We start from the raw sequence: 18,049 nt of genomic DNA on the forward strand, positions 1-18,049 counted from the left end.
ACTCATGTGACCTCTAGGTTCTCCAAAAATACATCCAGAAAATCAAGTATGCAAGTACTGTCAAAATGGACATTTTTGCGGCAATTTGGGGCTTTTGGTTAATCTTTGTACGTGTGTGAGTATGAATGTGATTCTGGGCCTGGACATGTGTGTGTAGGGACCACAGGAAGATATCAGGCATCTTGCTTATCACTCTCCACTTTATTCCTCTGAGACAGGATCTCTCACTAAGTCTGGGCTAGGCTGATAACCATTATACCTAGTGATCCTCCTGTCTCCATCCTTCATAATGCTGGGCTTAGGATGCAAAGTCATGTGTGCTGGTGCTAAAACTCAGGTCCTCATGCTTGGGCAGCAAGCCCTCTTACCCTCTGAGCCATCTCCCCAGCCCCAGCTTTATTGCAATTTATCTAGCATAGAAGTAATGTGAGTGCATTCAGATAGTAGAGTATACTCTATCAGGAAAAGTACAAAAGGGGCCTGGAGAGATGACTCCATGAGTGAAGTGCTTCCCCGGCAAGCATAAGGACATGAGTTCTATCCCCAGCACCCAAGTAAAAACACTAGGCATAGAGGTACATGTTTCTAACCCCAGTGCTGGGAAGGCAGAGGCAGGAGGGCCCCTGGGACTTGCTGGCCATGGAACCCAGACTAATTGGCAGACCCTGGGTCCCACAGAGAGAACTAGTTTCAAAAAAATGGCGGCTGAAAAAAATTGATACCCAAAGCTGACTTCTGGCCTTCACGTATACATGTATGTACACTTGCACATAAGTGAACAGGCATACATATATAAGCATGCACACACACACACACACACAAACACATGCATACAAAGAGAAACACCAAAAGAAAAAATACATGAAACTCCAACTTTCTGGTGTGATGTTTTAATCTTTTCCTTCTACATTATTTTCTTTTTATAAAGACTCACTGTCTAAATACAAAGTATTTAAAAGACTGGCTACTGTGCAAAGGTTCTGCACTAGTCAATGTCTAGGGAATTGACCCAAAGTGTCTTCCAGTTCCCTCTAGGAACTGGGCATTCAGAAGAGGACGGGACAGGCAGGGACTGTTCTGGAAATGTACTGGGTGGTCACCAGAGGAGGAGAAGGGCGCCTTTCTGCTCTGTCCTAGTGACTTAAGATGGTGGTGGTGGCTGTCACTGGTAAGCAGCACACGTGGCAGTGAGCTGGCATTTTCCAGAATGACCCACCCACAAACCTGGTCTTCCTGGCGCTGCTTCAACAAAGCAAACAGCAGCTTCCTAAGAAGCGTTTGCTTGCTTTCCTTCAGACATGAAAACGAATGCAATCCATCTTTGGTGTGTTTTAGAAAACTCCACTGTGATTTTGATAAGACTTGTGCCCATACCAGGCCCTTGCAGCCCTCAGTCTGACAGCTCTGAGGATGCAGGGAGGGCAGAGCTCTCTAGCTCCGTACCTGGCTGGCCAAGGGTGTCTTCCCCAGCTCCTCTCAGAGCACAGCTATGCCTGCAGGCAGGACAATGCTTTCCTTATTCCCCAGTCCTCACTGTCTACTGGCTGCTGTGGAGCCTTGCTGCCATGGCAAACATTCAGACCTGAGGCCAACAGGCACATCTTGAGCGCATTCTTTCAGCTCCTGGATGGAAACAAGCAGTATTTATCCCACAGTGTCTCCTTATGCAGAAACAGTCAGAAAACTGAGAATATACACAGTGTGTAGCCCGATGTCAGTAGATGTTTCTTCTTTCAGTGCAGGACTTGTTTGTTGGCTTGTTTGCTCTGTTGAGGCAGCAGGTCACCATATAGCTCAAGCAGACCTCAAACTTAATTTCTTCTTGCATTTTGCACCGGAGTACTGGGATGGCAGCATGCATCACCATGCCCGGCTGGTGCATGAGTTTTTAACATCTGCTGTGCTCCAGGGCTAAGGCTGAAGTAGTGAGCTTAACAGACATGAGCCCTCGGCTGAGGTGCTGGATGGAAGTGGAGGAGCTGCTCAGAACCAGCAAGAGCTCTCTCTAACTGTAGCCTCCTCTGGCCTGCAGGCTTCTCTTTAATTGTCCCCAACTGAGGTACAAAGCGTTCCGATGAAAATTTTCAGAAGTAAATGACCCCTATGTTGTGATGTGCTTGGTAATCAGAGCAGCAGGATGGATACTCCCAATACTCTTTGTCTAGCGTATCTGCACTGTATATACTGCCTGCCCGTTCCATGCTTAGTAGCTTCAAGAGGTGAGATTCTGGGTTCATGAGTATCATTCTACATGTGTTCAGACAACACCCACATTACTTAAATAACAGCCCAAAGCTCCAGGGAAGTAATGCAGAGGAGATCCCTGGATGGAACACACAGGAGGACAGAGTATTTCTGGTATTGCAGAACTGAGAAATATCCCCCTAGATATGGCAAAAGGCTCTAGTGATAAAGCAGATTAAAGTGACAGAAAGAGGAAGTGGGGGAAGGGCTATTCTAGTGTGTTTTGAGAGACGAAACCTAAGTCATCCGAAGGAAACAGGTGCAGCAAAAAGCAGGACATAGCTTGTGTAAAGGCCCAGAGGCTTGAAGATACTTCACAATTTCAGGAAGCAGAGTGCAAGCTGATAAAGATGTGAGTAAAAGAGAGACAAAGAAAGTCAGGCACCAGAGAGAGAGACAGCCCAGCAGTTAAGAGTGCTCCATGCTCTTCCAGAGCACCCACGTTTGGTTCCCAGTACCCATACTAGAAGGCTCACAACCACCTGTAACTCCAGCTCCATGGGACTTGACATCCTCTTCTGGATTCCAAAGACATCCTCACATGTGTTGGCGTATGCACAGAGACACATATCCATAAATAAAAATAAAAAAATAGAGGAGGTTAGGCCCTAGATTTGGCATATTAATAACTCTATTGTGGTGTGTTTAATACTTTATGGGGGCTTTCAAGCATACACTATCTCAACTTAGGAATCCCAACAGCCCTATTATACAGATGAAGAAATAAGCATGTGTTTCTTCAATATCACAAAGCTAAGATGTAGTGAGACAAGGACAATGATCAAGAGCTGTTGGCACAACACAGAGAACTCTACTCACATTGCAAGAGGGCTCATTTGTATCCATGCTTGGAGATTATTCAGTCGGCAGCCTCTGCCACCAAACCTAGTGGTTCTGTACCATCTTGGAATTATTTTCTTTGTATTTATGTGGTTTTCTTTGTTCCTAGGCTAGGGGTTGGTGGGGAATATAAAGCACAAAGATTTATCGCTTGGGCTGGGATTATAGCTCAGTGGTATGAGAGTGTCAGTCTTGTGTGTCTTGTGTGTCAACTTGACATATTCTAAGGTCGTTAGAGAGGAAGGAGCCTAGATGAGGAAATGCCTCCATGAGATCCAGCTGTAAGTCATTTTCTCAATTAGTGATCAATGGGGGAGGGCCCAGCCTATTGTGTGTGGTGCCATCCCTAGGCTGGTGGTCCTGGATTCTATAAAAAGTCAGGCTGAGCAAGCCGTGTGAAGCAAGCCAGTAAGCAGCACCTATCCATGGTCTCTACATCAGCTCTTCCCTCCAGGTTCCAGCCCTGCTTGAGATCCTGTCCTGACTTCCTCCCATGATGGATTATAATCTGGAAGCATAAGACAAAAAAAACCCTTTCCTCTCCAATCTGCTTTTTGGTCATTGTGTTTCGTAGCAGTAACGGAAACCCTAACTAAGACTACGGGTTAGGCAGGTAGGTATTAGATGATAAAGACAGAGTGTGTCCCAGTCCTTGGTGAGCACATGGAAGGTTGTAGTTAAAAAGAGACAATGTAGCCGGGTGCAACTGTACACATTTGTAGTCCCAACACTTGGGAGATACAAGCAGAAGGGTCAGGAGTTCAAAGGCAGCCTCTGTTACTTAGAGTTAGCATCCAGTGTGGGCCACATAAAATGCTGTCTGAAGAAATAGAAGAAGAAACAGTACATAGAAAGATAGTAGATGATGGAAATAAATGTAGGTATTTGTTTCTCTCGAGGATATCTGTGGCTAGTTTACTAAGGACTGAAGATTAGAGCTGCTTTAAGACTTACGGGGAAGAGATACACACAGACAAGCATCTACAGAAGCTCATTGCACTAGAAATCTAGTGTATTAGAGACCATTGTAAGGGCTTGCCATCAAGAACTTGCAGTGTAAAAATAGGAGTGCTTTATTATACTATAGAACAAAAGAGAATCGCACAGGTAAGACCTGGGTAAATCTAAAAAAGAAGAAAATAATTATCTAAAATATTACCCATAAAACACAATCCCTATCATATTTGAGATATATTTCTTTCTATTGTTCTCTAGTCAGGCAACATGTATGTATGTATGTATGTATGTATGTATGTATGTCTTATATACCATTGCATACACCACAAGTACACACATTATTCATAGGCATTTTTCTTCTTGGGATATAAATTATGTTTTAAAATTCATGTATTATTTTTTAGTTCCTTGAAAAACGTGTGTATGTGTGCACACACAGATGTCACAGTGTGCAAATGGAGGTCAGAGGAGAACTTGGGCAGTTAGTTTTCTCATTCTGCCACTTGGGTCCTACGGATGGAATTAATGTCACTAGGTTGGAAGCAAGTGCTTGCTTTGAGCTGCTGACCCATCTCACTGGCCCAAACCATGCACTTTGAACGTGCAAATCAGGGCTCTGGATGTAGTTCAATTGGTAGAGTAGCTGTCTGGCATCCCCAGTGCCCCTCGAAAAACAGCATGAACCTATAAATTAGGGTAAGTGTATTTCAATCATTATCAGATAAAGATCTAGAATATTCCTTTGCCCCACAAGCCTGCCTTGACCCTTCAGCCTATCTTCCTCAGTCTCCTCTTCCAGGTGACCACTGAACTCACTTGTATAGCCTCAGGCCTGTCTTCCCTGTTCTGGGAGTTTGTGTTCATGGAATTATGTATATGTTCTTTTCCTTCTGGCCTCTACTGCTCAGTGGGATGTTTTTGAGATTTATCATATGATCCTATACGTATCAACAAATTCTTCAGTTTTATAACTGACTTATATTCCAATAGAAAAGTCCACCAGATTTGGTTTATTTTGCCATCTATTAATGGATATCTAGATTGCTTCTGGGTTGGGGCTACGGTACATAAAGATGCTATGGTCATTCTGTGCAACTTTTTCCTGTGAATGGGTTGCCTTTATCTTGGGAAATGCCCAGGAGTAATGTGGGTCTGTAGAATAAGTGTGTATGTTTAACTTTACAGGAAGCCACCAATTTTCCAAAGTGAGAATGAAGATTATGGCTGACTAGCATTCTTGTCAGCACTTAGTATGGCTGCTCTCTTGATTTTAGCCATTCTGGTGAGGATGTGTTGGCTTTAATATGTATTTCCCTAATGATGGTGACCATTTTTTATAGGCAAGTGTTTTCGTAATTGTGATTGTACACTCTGCTGTTTAAGTTTATACTTAGTGTACTTCTGTTACCCACAGTCTTCATAATAACCATATTAATGACTCCTAATAGTCTAACAAGAAAATTCTTTGCAATTTACTTAATTATCCTTCTATTAGACATTTAAATAATTTCCAATTTCTCATAATTCTAAACTACACCAACATTAACATTTTAGTCATAAACTTCCCTCTATGTTTTAGATTTATTCATTCAAATATATAATATTTATATTTCACATATTTTGGATTATTTTCTCCATATTAATCATAGGCATGAAATGATTTGTTGTAAGCATTTTCATGGACTGGAATGTAGCTGGGGATAGACTGTTTACCTAACACACATAAAGACTTGGAGTTGTTCGGCACACCACAAAAAATGTGTTTCTCTCTCTCTCTCTCTCTCTCTCTCTCTCTCTCTCTCTCTCTCTCTCTCTCCTCTCTTTTGAGACAGGGTCTTACTGTGACTTGAACCTACTGGCCTCCTGCCTCACTTTGCTGAGTGCGTGGATTACAGGCATATGACCACATACACCTGCCAACTTCCTTTAGATTTCTGGCTATGGGTGAAAAGTTGACAATGCTCCTGGCACAGTGTTCTGATGCCATAGGTGTCACGCTGTCTTGAGCCAAGTGACGATGGAAAAAAGAGAAACTCTGGAGGGCTTTGTCATTCCAAATGACCCACCAGAGGTGACCAACAGTAGCACTTCCAAATTCTCCCACATGAAGTATGTGGCGGGAGAAATGGAGGAGTCTGGGGTATATTTTCTTGCCACACACATTTCTGTGGGGTTGGAAATGGAGGAGTCTGGGGTATATTTTCTTGCCACACACATTTCTGTGTTGGGAGCCGACTTTAGCAGAAAGCGGCTAGATCAACTTTGCAGCCATCTGGAACCATATACCCTGATGAAAGATTTGGTTTTCAATAGCCTACAACAGCTGAAGCACACTCTGATATCCCACATATTTTGTGTTGCTGTTTACTGGCCCCAGATGCAAGGTGCACTTGGTGGCCACGCCTGCAAGGCATGCAGTTCACGTGCTGTCCACGTGCTATCTACACCATACATGCTCATAAGGCGCATGTGCTATCCACACCTGCAAGGCATTGCGGTGCACGTGCTGTCCACGCTATAGACGCCTGTAAGGCTTATGTCATATCAACACCTGCAAGGCACGTGGTATCCACGCGCCTACAAGGCATGTGGCAAAAGCCTATAAATAGCTCAGAATTCCCTTCAATAAAAGAGACTTGATCAGAATCTCTGTCTTGTCTCCATTCTTCACGTCTCTTCCCCTTTATCCCCACTCTCTCTCTCTCTCGCTAGACCCTGACCCTCGGACTGGAACGGGCAGTACGGGCCGCAACATTTCTGTGGGGTTGTGTGTGGATCTGTGGGAGCTCCAGAGGGGATGCTAATAATGAGAGAGGACACCAGGAGGGGAGCCAGGGTGGGAACTGAAGTCCACCAAAAAGCCAATGAGGGAGTTGAATCGCTCCTACTGATGTGTGTGAAAGGCTGGACAAACTCACTCATGGCACTGTGCAGGGTGCCCGGAGAGCATAGTAATTCTGTCTACCAGCACAGGCCCTTCCCAGCCACTCTACAAGCCTCTACCGCTCCCCAAACATTTGAGCAAGACTGTGCATGCGAGGCAAAGCATGCACAGTCTTGCTTCAAGCAGGAAAGGCGAACTCAGAACAAATGTGCAGAGTCCATCAACTCCCACGGGCAACCTGAGAAGCCTCCCTACATGGGAGAAGCCTCCCTACATGGGAGAAGCTGCCTTTGGACCAGGTCTCCAGGCCTCTTCCTGAGATACCCACTAGTATGTTTTCTTAAAGTAACCCTGCCTAAACTCCAAAGGGCAACCAGTGGAACACCTCCATCTGTTCTGGAACCTTCCTCTTGCCTGTTATTCCCAGACCTTCCATGATATTCTAAGACAGCTCTTGTTTTTCTTGCTGTGTCCTTTGTAAGCTTGGAATGTAGCTCAGGACAGCGTCTAGCATGGTTTCGTTCCTCAGCACTTAAGAAAAGGCAGGCCAAGGTAGAGTCTGAGCTAGGTGTGGTGTGGTACAAACCTGCAATCCCAACACTCTCAGAAGGTAGAGGCAGGAGGATCAGTTCAAGGTCATTCTCTGCTACACAGTAAATTCAAGGCCAGAGTAAATTATTTGAGACCCTTTCAAAAAAAAAAAAAAAAAAAGAAATGTGACTCTCTCAAGGACATACAGTACTTCTTATTCATGCCTTAGGTTGATTTCCCCTGAGCCAAGGACTCAGAAAGCATTAGTATTCCTAGGGGCTTATTCCTAGGGGACACTGGGCAGAACTGGCAGAGCTGATCTAGAAGAGGGAAGCCGTAAGAGATGAGTTATCCAGCCATTCCTGCAGTGGGCATGAAGGATTCAGTCCTAGGTGGTCCTTTGCCATTTCCATTAAGGGTTCACCACTGGCCGAGGGTGTTCAACTGGAATGACTGACCACGTGTGACAATGGCCATCACCTGCTGTGGGCAGGGTGTGCTCTAGCAGCTATAGGAAGCTCCAGAACAGAGACGTAGGCATGGCAGCTGGAAGTCAGGCTGCCTTCCTGCTGAGGTAGGACAGTCAAGAGGCTGTGGGCAGGACCCCTGACAAAACCAATAGAGAGGGCCTCTTCATAGGCTCAGGCTGGCCAATGAACAGATCTTCAACAAAGTACACGCTTGCTCTGGCCTCAAAGGCACAGCTCCTGTTTGTTCTCCAGAAACCTCAAAATACTGCCATCAATTGGCTGGGACTATTTTAAGATCAAACCCAGGAGACCAGCACCCCTCACTTGCCCTCAGAGTACATTGTAGTTCCTGAACCCACAGTACCAGCTTCATCTACCCACTTGCTAAAAATGTACGTTTCTGGGTTCCACCCCAGACCTACTGAACCAAGATCCTTCTGGTGGAATCTGCACTTGAGACCTACTGTTCAGATTCTAGATTTGAGAATAACACAACAGTTTCCAAAACGAAGCATATGTATATACAGATATACATACATAAACACATACAAATTATGTGTATACATAATTCGTGTTTCAGGTTACTCTCCTTCATTAAGTGCATACCCAGCACAGAACAGAGTCCTAAGTTCCTCTGCTCATTTGTGGCGAGTATGTAGAGAGCCTAATTCTCAGATCAGTGCTGGGAATAAAGCACAGTAACAGTTTGGCGTGTACTAGGCCATATATATATATATATATATATATATATATATATATATCACAGTCCTAAGTTCCTCTGCTCATTTGTGGCGAGTATGTAGAGAGCCGAATTCTCAGATCAGTGCTGGGAATAAAGCACAGTAACAGTTTGGCATGTACTAGGCACCATGCCTATATATATGTATCATATATATATATATATATATATATATATATATATCTTGTAGAACATGAGCCTGTGAGACATATAACAAATGTGTGTATATATATATATATATAATTGTGAGGATATATATATAATATATAATAATATATATTAATATATAATAATATATAATAATTTGTGAGGATGGAGCACATGTGGAGGTCGGAGGACAACTTGAAGGAACTGGTTCTCTCCTTCCATCATGTAGGTTCTGGGAATCAAATTCAGGCAACAAGCACTTGAACCCAAGTCAGTTGATGAATCCATTTTGAATGTTCTCCATGATAGAATCCCAAAGCACCAGCAGAAAAGAGGGCTGAGACCCCAGGAAGTGGTTTCATTCCATCCCCTTTGACGAACTCTTTGCTTTTTAGTACTATTAATTATTAAGTATCCCTAATTATTGGTTACCAGCCATGGAACAAAGCTACAGCAGAAGACAACCTAAAGGATAACGGTGCTGGATTTCATGGTGGATTTGTGTCCCTGTCTCCTAAACTAATATTTAAATTACTTTGCTTGTTTAGAGGCCTCAGGAGGTAGACAGGAAAGGGGAAAGTCTTCATATTGCAGTGGGTGGGGTGGGGAGGGGCCAGTAAAAAGGAAGGAAAAAAAGGCTGCCCTGGAATTTTAAATCAATCACAGAGAGTGTGACAAGTTGGGGGTACACATTAGTCAGTTGGTGGAGGTGACCTTAACAAAGTTGGGGTTGGTTTAGTTGAGTTGGCCCAGGGTAGGTGTGGTCAAGGATTAGGATGGCAAGCGGCAGAGGTGGTGTCATACCTGGTCTCACAGGCTCATGTTCTACAAGGTAGATACATCTCATTACTTCTCAGCCCCTCCCGTCCCACCCTGTCCACCCATACCAAGCTGCCACAGAAGGGTTGTCTCAGTAGTATGACATCACAATGTGACCCATTCAGGGTCTTGGGACTGATTTATCCTAAGGGCCCAGCGTATAGATTACTGTTCACATTGAGCTTACCTGCAGATATAGATCCACAGTAAGAAAGAAGCCTGCTACTGCCAGACCAAGTGCACCTGGTGAGTACTGACACCTTGTTCCTAGCCCCCAGGACCAAGACACGGCCGACAGCTGCCTTGGAGTCCTCATGTACACTAGGACAGAATAAGCTCAACTGGTAGCCAGGAGTATGCAGGAATGAGCCCAACCTCTTCTTGGGGATGTTGACACAGCTGTGGCATACCTGCCTCCTTCTGAGCCTCTTCCTGCAGGCTAACCACCTGGAGGAGGTGGGGCTCCGACCAGCACCTAGGTAAAGGTCACTCATGCTCTTGAGGGATCCTTGTGGCCCAGAGGCCACATTTGCAGATGCCAAGCCCTCTGGAGTATATTCTCCAGCCCTTACCAAGGTCATAAGCAGCTATTGGCTGAGCTCATTCTTCCCTGCAGGTAGCTTTGGGCTACCAAGCTAAGAGGAGCTTATGATGGGCAGAGAGGAAGGAGGAAGCAAGCATGGTGCCTAGTACATGCCAAACTGTTAGTGTCTGTTATTGTGCTTTATTCCCAGCACTGATCTGAGAATTAGGCTCTCTACATACTCGCCACAAATGAGCAGAGGAACTTAGGACTGTGTTCTGTGCTGGGTATGCACTTAACGAAGGAGAGTAACCTGAAACGCGAATGTGCTCTGTACTAACTGTCCACAATCAGAGTGCTCTCTCTGGAAATTGAAGCGTGAACTCACAGGCAAGCTTGGCCTTCTGTCAGCATGGCTGGGGATGGGGATTCTCAACATCAGTAGGAAGTTAGACCAAAAGATCTTAAAGGCCATTTCCAGATCACACGTGGCAGAATTCTGAATTACATAGCTTGCTTAACTTGTGTGAGCCTGGACAAGCCAGGTCTTCCATAACAATGGTGGAGTCTGTGTTAGTTTGGCAGAGCTGGAAGGAACCCTGGAGATGGATTACACCTACCTGCTGGGCGCCACGTGGTAACAGATGCATAAGCTGGCTACCCATGTTATCCAAAGCCCACAGGACCAATACAGGGTTAATTCACATTGAGCAGGTGAAGGAGGGGACTTGGCCTGGGCGTTAGTCAACACTCAAGCTCTTCCATTTTTCTTACAAAATGACTCTCAACTTGATTACAGTGCCAAGCATAATGGCACATGCCTGTGCGCCCAGCACTTAAGTGGTAGAGGGAGGAGGACCAGGAGTTCAGAGTCATCCTCAGCTGCATAGAGTTCTAGGCCAGCCTGGGCTACATGAGACCTTTTCTCAAAAACCATGAAAGACTGTAGCTATGGCTGGCTTTGGGCTCATGACCACCAGTGTTCCCATTTCACAGATGGTAATGGTTATATAGCTGCCCCAAAATTAAGGTATTCAAGAAGATGTCACAAGCATTCAGTAGCAAAGCATGTCTGGTTCATGGCAAGGAGACCCTGCATTTCCACTTGAGGCAACTTTTCCAGCCTGCACAAATACCATTTCTTACATCTTTTTAGTTCTCTCTCTCTCTCTCTCTCTCTCTCTCTCTCTCTCTCTCTCTCTCTCTCTCTCTCTCTCTCTCTTCCTCCTCCTCCTCCTCTTCTTCATCTTCCTCCTCCTCTTCATCTTCCTCTTCTTCTTCCTCCTCCTCCTCCTTTTTCTTCTTGGTTATTTGTTTGGGGGGTTTGTTTTTGTTTGCTCATTTTTTTTTTGAGTCAGGGTCTCATATAGCCCAGACTATATAGTGATTCACCTGCCTCTACCTCCCTAGGACTGGGGTCACAGTTGTACAGTGACTGTGTCAACCTTTCTTAATCTTCCCATTGGGCAAGTTTACATTGTCTTCCCTGATTCCATATTTTAAGCTCCTCATAGGCTTCATCCAAGATGGTGTCAGCTTCTCTACAGACTGCCTGTTTCAGTGCCTGGACATTTCCATCTGATAGGATGGCAAAGTATTTCCATACCAACAGATGTTCTGGGCTGAGAAGAAAACTATGCTAATGGAACTGAGCCTCCTCTAATTGTGGCAATTCCCCTTCTGTGTGCCACCCCAAAATAGTAGCCATGCCCTGTGCTTTTTTCACACCAGGGAGCCCCAAATTGGTGGCAGAAATGAGGCTACAGAGGAGTCAGTGAATAGACTCTAGAGCTACTAATACGAAGGAAGACTCCAGCCTATTCAGTATGTGTCACACAGGGCCACTGTCACTGGCCTTGACTGTTGGTAGACTTAACTGTTCTCCACTGTTGAATTTGAAGAGCCTTATTTAACTAAAAGAAAACAGAACCTCCAGAAAATTAATGGAGGACCAAGCTCCAGAGCACATGATCAGACCTCTTGAACTCAAATCTGATGTGTCTAATAGCCAGTGCTGGTCAACAGGACTTTTCCAGGGATGGGCCTGTTCTCTGTTTGTGCTAACCAGTAGGGCAGCCACTAGGCCTTTTGAGGCCATGGAGTCTTTAAAATGTGGCTAGTGGGGCTGAAGAACTGCATTTAAAATTTTAATTTAGATCACACTGCTACTCTTGGCTACAACTAACTAATGAGCTAGGCAGGGTAACTCTCTCTCCTGCTTCTGTGATGTCATCTCTGACCTCAGCCCCTCCTTCTCCAGAGTGTCTCTCTCTCTCTCTCTCTCTCTCTCTCTCTCTCTCTCTCTCTCTCTCTCTCTCTTTCTCTCTCTCTTTCTCTCTCTCTCCACCCATCATCCACTCCAGGCTCTGGATTTTCAGGTATTTTTATGTATTTTCTGCTTTCCCTGCTAGTACTGGGTTTTAGGTCATCTCACGGTCTCCTTTCTTGGCCACAGTTTGCTAGGAGGGTTTCAGAAGAAGTCTCCCCTTAGAAGGAAGGCCCTCATATATCTGTGTCCAACCCCACTACAAGTCCTTCCTCGTCTTTCTGAAACCATTATCTCTGTTTTGTCTCATTTGTTGGCATCTCCCAAGAGTTTCAATTCCCCCAGAGCATGGGTGCTGTCTTTGCACCTGCCACCTCATGTCTGGGACAGTACTCGAGAGGGCAAGTGCTCAGCCATGATCTTCTCTGAGCCAATGGACATGCTGAAGGCTGCCAGGCTGTAGTGATGGGAGACGGTCAGCTCTTCCATACCCTTACTGAGTAACCCCGGCAGGTAACTTGGTGCAGTAAAGGTTATTTGTTTCTCCCAATTCTGTGGCTCAGAAACCAGGCACTCGTCTTGGTGTGACATCAGTGAGGTTCACTTCACTGCATTTAGCTATAACAAAAGCTGAGGTAGGTGGCCCATGAGGGCCTCACTCACATGCCTGAGGCTTCCAGTCCCTCCAGGAAGCATTCCCTTGCAGGTAACTTGGGTCTCCTCACAGCTTGGTTATAATGGGGGGGGGGGGGTTAATCATATTTTAATGCAACAGTTAGCTTCTGAGGGAGAAAGTAGAAGATACCAGTTGTTTTCATCACACATCTTGATCAAGCCAAGCTGTGGAGCAAGCCGAGATAAAAGGGGAGAGGAAGTTCTTCTCTTCTTGGGTGGGCAGAAAGCACATAGCAGGAGGAAAGACTCTGAGGGAGCCTCCTTGGCAGATAACCATGGGTACTACATATAGGCAGAGACTCCATTGTCCTCCAACCTTTGGGGGCCCCTTAAATCCAGATCTGCCAGGTCTGGGTGGAGCCCAAGACTTCATTCTTAGTCAGCCACAAGAGAGCCAGAACTGCAGGTCGGTGGGTGCTCTTAAATCACAGCCTACCAAGGCTGACCTTACTCTTAGGTTTATCCCCAGTCCCCTGGGGATAAGCACTTCCCCTGAGGTAAGCACTACCCTCCTCTGCGACCTGCACAGGCCACCGCCCACACAATAGCATGGAGTGACTACCTTTTGCAGGACTCTGTTCTCAAGGAATGATGTGGCCACTCATGTTTCAAAGTCAGCGGCTATGACTATCCTCACAGGACCCTCACACATTTAGGCCCACTAACGCTTCTTCTTGGAGGAAAAAAAAAAGATTCACAAGGCTCAGGAAAGGCAGCTCAAATGCAGAACTAGAAGTAGCTCATGAGGCTGCACACGAGGCTGGGGTGATGTGTCAGGAATGGGGCCTTTCTCTGCCCCTCCAAGCAGGACTCTGTTTAAAGAGTTACACTTGCTGGGGGCCTGGTAGACACAGTGCAGTGGCTTAACATCCTGTTAAGTCACTCATGCCCTTACAAGTAATCAATTAATTAAACCCTTTGGGTCACCAAGTTGGTCTTTGGTGGGGTGGTTTCTTTGGTTTGTTGTTGAGGTAAGTACATCTTTGTTCATGTCTTCGCAGGAAATGTTAAAAAAACAAAACAAAACAAAACAAAAATACCCAACCAACCCACAATCCTATGTCCCAAACATGGCCACACATTCTTTTCTTTAACATTTGGTTTGCATCATGCGCCCTCCCCCCTTGTAAAATTGGTGGGTGAGGCTTTCACGGTTATAGGATTAGGAGCCAAATTCAAGCTGCACATAGTCTCTGACATACAATGGTTTGAAGTATGATACTTCAATCTTTTTTTAAAATGCTTAAAAATGTTTATAAGAATTTTTGCCTGCATGCACATGTGTGTACCACATGCATTCCTAGTGCCCACCAAGACCAGAAAAAGGCACCAGATCCACTGGAACTGGAGTTACAGCTGTCTGTGAGGCACCACGTGGGTGCTGGGAACCAAACCAGGGTCCTCTGTGAGAGCAACAAGTGCCATCAACCATCTTGATGATGGTGTGAAAGCAACACACACGCAATAGAAGTCACACCTGGAATTCTAAGATCCATTCATTTCTTGAGATGTCAGGCAAGGGTCATGATGTCAGCCATTTGTTCATCATGTTCATATAATCATGAGACTAAACCAAAGACTGTACAGAATTCTGCACTCAATAGCATACTTGAGATAGTCCATATCTTATTGAAATTTTCTCTTAGTTTGGCCCAACTTTGTGCTAACATGATTGTGTTTAAACATGATTAAGATACACTCAGGCATGATGTTCAGCAAGTAAGGTTCTTAAATGCAATTTCAACTTACAGAGTGTATATCAGGATGTAAACATGTATGACAAGGATCATCTGTAGTTTAAAAGAATTTTCTGGATGTTGTGATCCAGTCCTGCAACTCCAAGTGCTTAGGAGGATGAGACAGGAAGATCATAAATTCAAGAGTTGTCTGGACTATGTGTATAGCTAGAAGTTAGCCTGGGCGACTTGGACTCTGACTCAAGTTAAAAAACAAACACACAAAGCAGAGAAAGGACAAAGTTCAGTGGGGCAGGGGCAGTGTTTGGGTAGCCTATGTGAGGCCCTGGATCAAATCTTCAGTACTGAAGAGGAAGAGAAGGAGGAGGAGGAGAACAAGGAAGAAGAAAAGAAAAGGGAGGAGGAGGAGGAAGGAGAGGAGGAAGAGAAGGAGACAGAGGAAAGGAGAAATTGATTGGAGTATATTAGGCCTTTGGGACTAACTATACACAGGCCCTCAAGTATTGGTGTCAAGAAGGATATTAGACACCCTCAGTTCTTCCTCCCCTAAGGATCTCTCTGGCAAGATCTACCCCACAGAAGAGATGCCCTGTCCCTGTGCACTATGCAATCCCAGCAGAAAGGCGGTATTATTCCTCTTCCAGACTTTCCATCAGAAATCCATCAGGTTCTCTGGTTGGCCCAGCTAGACCCACATATCCATATCCAGTAGTTACTATGGGGAAGTAGATGTGTTCTCCTGTGGCCAGCCTGGATCACTGTGACTCTCTGAAGCCAAGTGGTGGGTTGGTTCCTTGCAAGCCATGTAAAATGATATCAGAAAAGGGTCTTTTTTTTTTTTTCCTTACTGGAAAGGAAGAAGAGTTACTGAAAAGTAAAACAAAAACAAACAAAACAACCAATAGAAACAAAACAAAACCCTCACCCTAGTTAGTCATGAGAACTGGTATGGGTGTCCCCTGTTGGCTGAGAGATCAGAGGGCAAACAGGGTCTTTGTAAATTCCAGAGAGCCCACAGCAAATCAGACCTCCAGAACCATAGGACAACCTCAGAAAGGTCCTTATATTAAGCTCTAAGATGAAAAGAAACATAAATGTTAGCCAAGGCATGCCCCATCCCCAGCATCCTGGTTCAAGGAATGTTAGTGTTCTTTAAAGGGCAGGTGAGAAGGTCTAGGTGACAGTGATTTGGTCTCACAAATTATCAGTTCTATTGTTTTACAGGATGTATCAGAGCCTTAGATAAGCAGGAATAGCCTGGATATTCAAGAGTTGAGGGGAGATAGGAGGCAATTGAAGGATTATTAACCTAACTCCACCATCTTAGCAATTTGCTAAGATGCTTTCACAGTACAACCAGCAAAGAAAGACATTTGTGATCCGAAACAGTGGGAGGGTTTCTCACTACAGCCACCAGTGCTGAAGCAGAGGAGAGCCGCTGGGGGTCTGTAAGGATGATACTTAGAAAACGGCTTGCAGTCCGGCTTGTTCCTGGGCAGCCACCATGTTCCCGCTGCTCCTCAGCTCTGACCAGGGCTCGGACTGGCTAGATATGCAGGTCCTGGCTCCCACCAGACACCAGCGTGGGAGGATGACTCTGCCAATCCAACATGCTGCATCCAGAAAGCTCGGCTGAAATCCAGACAATATCTGCCATCCTCGAAGTACCCGGTAGAAATGAGACTCTTAAAGCTTAATGATTATCTAAAGGATTTTATATTTAGAAATGCTCAGTCAACAAGATGCCCACACAATTAGAGTTGTTACCCAATATCTAACCTTTTGATAGAAGTTGCTACCCAGGACAGCTTTCAACCTATCCATGGTTCTCCATGGCTGATAAGTCTCCTTTCTCTCCAATCTTTCCCCTATTTATCTCCTCCCCTTCCTCTTTTATCCCCTCCCCTTCCTCTCTTTTCCCCGCCCCTTCCTCTCTTTCTCTCCCTGCTCCACCTTTTCTAACTGCCTAATCACCGGCTCCACTGCGAATACAATGTAGCAAAATAAGTATCCTGCTACAGGGGTCTAATCCAAGGCACTGCTGATATGGTTTACCTAGAGATGTGCCATCCTCAAGAGGCCCTCAAAACTCAGGAAAACAAGTTCCCTGCTTGTTATGCAAAATATGACGAAGAACACAGAGCAAAGGCTGCTGGGGCAAGCAAGGATGCTGAGCCTCTGTCCCTCTCTGAGGCTCTGTCCTCCCATTGCTGAACTGTCTAGAGTCCTCCTGAAGCCTACCCATACATTTTTGGGTTTTGTCTTTTTCTGAAGACAGGGCTACTCAGGCACAACCGAGGGGTACACAACCATGTGCAGAGGTGACTGGAAAAAGGGTTTGAGTCAACACTAATGGGCTGGGCAGGGAACCTAGTATGGATCTGTTTAGATCCCCCAAGGCATCTCTCAGCAGTGTTCCTTCCTCCAGGGGTGGGCAGAGATCGCTGGAATAAGGAAGGCTTAGACTTTACTATCAGGGGAGGTGGGCTGGAGAATGTTTTTATGAGCAGCTAAAGGTCAGGAGGATGATACTTTCTTTGAAGAAGTCGTAAATCAGAAACACAAATGAAACTCAGAATATGCTAGAGTTGCTATGTGTGTTATCCATCTTATGGATGAAACAAATGTCAAGAAAAAGTGGGCAAATAGACTTGGTCAAGTCACGTGACTAGTTATATCTGGGATTGTTCCTTTGGGCTGTGATGGACCAGGCCTCATTCTGTGTATAAGCATCTCCTTGCACTATCAGGCAACTCCTCCGCCCATACTACCCTTCCCATGTGTTTCTTCTGTCTGGAGGGTTGCCTGCTGCTTTATTCTCGCTGGTTTTTCCTTGCATAACTGCTCACAAGCTCCAACGTGCACCCTGTGAGGAGCAGTGTGTACTCAGAGAACCTTGGCCTACCCTGCAATCCACCCCCTATTGCTGCAAGATAGAGGAAGTAGGAGAAAAGAGTAGAAGGCTCCATGGGTCTAGTCTTAGGAAAACACAACCACCCAACCATTAAGGTGACGTCACTGTGAAGCTAAGCAATCTCATGCTTATCGGAAGCTGCAAGAGTCAGCGCCACGAGCCACACACACACTATGCCAGGCAGGGGGTGGAAGCTGAGGGGGCGTTATACTTCCAGAGCACAGCACTTCCTGTTTTCTACTAGAGAACCTATGGTGTGCTTCTATGGGCTGCTTTGGTAATGGAGCTTTGAGACCCCACTGAGCCTGGGCCCTTCCAATGGGCTATTCAGTGACCCGGCATA

General features: G+C 45.4%; 1 protein-coding gene across 5 annotated transcripts in view; it reads left to right on the forward strand.

The window, feature by feature from the left end:
* Positions 1-9,778: 9,778 nt before the first annotated feature.
* Banf2 (BANF family member 2) overlaps positions 9,779-18,049 on the forward strand; it is a 42,060-nt gene continuing 33,789 nt past the window's right edge. For 2 of the 5 annotated variants that reach the window (XM_076928291.1, XM_076928290.1), the window contains exon 1: positions 9,791-9,877. The gene's annotated coding sequence lies outside the window, so the exon portion shown is untranslated. Of the gene's footprint in view, positions 9,878-12,438; positions 12,533-18,049 lie in introns of those variants that run through there. The other 3 variants (XM_034496707.2, XM_076928292.1, XM_076928289.1) reach the window with 3 other exon arrangements.

The sequence above is a fragment of the Arvicanthis niloticus genome, chromosome 2 (assembly GCF_011762505.2).
Source record: "Arvicanthis niloticus isolate mArvNil1 chromosome 2, mArvNil1.pat.X, whole genome shotgun sequence".
Lineage (NCBI taxonomy): Eukaryota > Metazoa > Chordata > Mammalia > Rodentia > Muridae > Arvicanthis > Arvicanthis niloticus.